Source organism: Hypomesus transpacificus, chromosome 20 (genome assembly GCF_021917145.1).
Source record: "Hypomesus transpacificus isolate Combined female chromosome 20, fHypTra1, whole genome shotgun sequence".
Lineage (NCBI taxonomy): Eukaryota > Metazoa > Chordata > Actinopteri > Osmeriformes > Osmeridae > Hypomesus > Hypomesus transpacificus.
Genome location: NC_061079.1, coordinates 3,976,210 through 3,980,044, shown reverse-complemented (window position 1 = coordinate 3,980,044; position 3,835 = coordinate 3,976,210).

Below are 3,835 nucleotides of genomic sequence, written 5' to 3'. Positions count from 1 at the left end.
TGAACTCCTCAGAAAGACCCTGCAAAAGAACTGGCTAAGAAACCCTGACAGATTTACAACTGTGACGAGTCGGGGTTTCAGATAAATATGAACAGGGACAGGGTGCTGGTCAAGAAGGGGAGCAAGCACCCCTACTAACAGGCACCAGGGACCACATCACAGTGCTGGCGTGTCCTAGCTTCCATTGTCTGACAAACAACATTTCCCTCTAATGGTCAAACATCGGGTACTACATAATTATTATTGTCTGCACACTCCACGCGGAGATAATAATTAAACTTTAGAGTACTATAAAAGCAAGAGGCTATTGTCTAAACTAAACGCTAAAAGAATCAAACTTTTCTCAGCAAAAGTTTACTTCTCAGCCTTGAGGTGGTGGGGCGGATGTCCCCACCAAAGCTGAGACCAAACCTACGCCATTGGATGGGATAGAGGGGCATGAGATGGGAGCAGCTCCTGCCTATTCTCCAAAGAATACCGGGTCCAGGTCTCGACATGATAATCATCCATCTAGGCGGAAACAACCTGGCCTCACAAACGTATTGTGCTCTCACGAACAAAATGAGAAATTATCTTGGGTGGTTACTGCGCACGTCCCCCAGTACCAAATTCGTATTCTCAGATACAATCAAGCGCCGGGTCTGTCAAAATCATATTCCTGGTGCCCTCGTTTAAGGGATCAAACTGGCCCAAAGAGTCAGGTGGGGAGTCAGGTGGCTGAGCGGTGAGGGAGTCGGGCTAGTAATCTAAAGGTCGCCAGTTCGATTCCCGGCCACACCATGACGTTGTGTCCTTGGGCAAGGCACTTCACCCTACTTGCCTCGGGGGAATGTCCCTGTACTTCCTGTAAGTCGCTCTGGATAAAAGCGTCTGCTAAATGTAAAGACGTATTAATGATGGCATACATTGCTGCCTTTAAGGGCAGATAGGGGGGTGGCTCAAGCCTTCGGCAAGCACAACCATTGTTCTCTATCATATACAGTGTATTATTTTACCACCCCTAAGGATCCCTCAATATCAGCGTTGGTGTCAATAGGTTTGTCTTGGTCTCGATTGCGTTTGCTTTTATTGGGATTGACATTTTGTTGCACGGTTTAGGCTTGAATTAAGTTTTTGTGGCAAAAAGTGCCTTGTGTCGCACAGGGGGACTCATGCTACCCTAACGTCACAACGTCAGCACACATGATAGTGATATCAGCAAGCCCTCAGCATTAGTTCCGTAACTAAAAACCTAGGAAAGATGATTAATACTGTAACTTAGTCTAGGAAAGTTGAGGCAACTCTCTACAATGCGTGTAAATCACTCGCATATTTCATGCTGGGTGACAAAAAATGATCCATAATTAACTAATGGTTAGTAAATTGTTTGATTTCACTCGCCTGTGACTGAGTTAGAAGCAAATGATAAATTTAGCACAGATTTCAATGACGCACCGTCGCAAGTTAACATGATTGGCTGCTATGACAACAGACGTACAATTAGTTATTTTATTGCAGCTCAACAACGAAAGCGGCGATTACCAAAGTAACAGAAAGTTGCATGATTTGTCGCTCGTCGCTAGATTTTTGGTCGCTAGGGAAAAACGCTACACTGCCTCTCTCGTTTTCTCGCACAATATCATTGACTTGCGTTTTACAGCACTCGTCATACACACAGAGATGGATTCAAAAAAAACTACAATTCCAGTCTGAGCAGAAAACTAGAGTCTATATTCTAGGTCTAAATGTAACGAGTTAGGCTACTGAGAATTTTATTTTTCATTTGAATGTTTATGCCGCCGCCGTAAAATTAACAAGCGCCATCATTGTGTCTTAATTGATTATGGACGGCCACTGCATTGATGCAGCATCGTCCATGTCCGCATTGCGATGCATCGATTCTTCGAATTTCAACACCTCTACTAATCAGAGTGAAAGATTAAATATTAGGACTGTCCCCGACTAAGATTTTCTTTGGTCGATCAAGACTCGACTAAAACGTCTGAAAATCGACTAATCGAACTTTGAAACGCAAAATAAACGTACATACATTTTTGCGATCTGACTCAATGGCTGCTGGACATTGCAGATTCAGCTGCTAATAGCCTACTAATAATAAGACTCGTATCACCAGTCCTGTTGTAACCAAATGCCGATGGTATTTCGTATCTCTTACAATGTACTAAAATAAAAAATATTGTTTGTTTAACATGGAAATCATCAGAGCGCGCTTATCACTGCCTGAAAACTTGCAGCATGCGAACTTACGTAGAAGCTGAGTAGGGAACTGTGCAATAAAGATTTTGTTGTCTTGGCCGGAGAAGATAATGTCATTCGATTTGGATGTGATTCTTTTAACAGGCATATTCATTTTTCAACCCAGCGCGTTAGCATGAGCTAGACCAACTTACGTTTTTCAGGTGGTAGGCTACATCATATTCAACGTCGAACTATGAAAAATAAACTGTTGTTGGCAGTTTGCGTTCAACATTTTTCGAGTCACCCGGTACTTTGTAAATGTACTTTAATGAAATGCTGCCATACCACAGATTTCTTTGCCATTTTGACTAATAACACCATGAAAGTAGGCTATGACAGAGTTTGTAGTTCTGCAGCCAATTGTGCTTGTGCCGTGTGCAAAATACCAAACCAAAACAAAGCGCAGATTAACGAAAGGGAAAACAGTGACACCTTTTCTTTTAAATTATATATTTTTTGAGTTGGTTTATTTGTCTCAAATAATAGAATCTACGATTTCAGTTTAACATTTTATTAATTCAGCAATGATGACACAAGCGGGAATCAGATCTCTCGGCCATATGGCAGCTCGACTAAAAAACATCTTAGTCGACCAAAAGCATATCGACTAGAAAATCGACTAGTCGAGTAAGTGGGGACAGCCCTATTTAATATAGTACTGTATGTGACCGGATGTGAACGCCACTAATGTAGTGTGCAATGCAGTCTCACAATATGAAGCAGTAAATCTAATCCACTTTATTCCTAGATCCCATGATCAATTTCCTGGATTGTGTGCGCGACTTCTGGATCCGGCGATTGCCATGGTAACGCTCATAAACAGTAATGGCGGTAAACTAATTCTGATGCAAAATAAAACATGTGGGAACACAGCCTGTTACACCAGAAACGGGACAATTTGATCATACCTCTGCCTTCTACTATGGAGGGATGGGAGGACGACCTGAAAAAGTGGCCTAAAATAACGTACACTTGCATATTTAGCTACTTTATTAACTATGTTGCTACGGACGGTGAAGCGATGGATAACTTGAAAAGCTCTGAGTCTTGTCAGTAGCTACCTCCACAGCAATAAAGTTGGTCGCGTTTTAATAAAGGAGGTGGGACACAACCTTGTCTACCTTAAAGCAGACAGAGTCAAGTCAAGGCCTCAAAGTCCCACATCACCGGTCCTGGGTTTAAGTTTCATCGTCAGGTGAAATACAAGTGGCTAGGTGCTCATGTGTTGCTGGACCAGGGCACTACTAACCCACAACAATTCCTATATGAACACTTGCATCCCACTTTTACTGGCAGTACTGCAACTAAATCTGTGGAGGTCCCTTGTACCCCAAACACAAAATAGGATGCGGATTTCCTCTGTCGTTGTCCACAAAATGAAGTGAGTAGGCCTTACATTTAGCAGACGCTCTTATCCAGAGCGACTTACAGTAAGTACAGAGACATTCCCCCGAGGCAAGTAGGGTGAAGTGCCTTTCCCAAGGACAGAATCATTTGGCCGGGAATCGAACTGGCAACCTTCAGATTACTAGCCCGATTTCCTAACCGCTCAGCCACCTGACTCCCCTTGTCTTCAAGGCTAGGTTTTTAGGCTGGC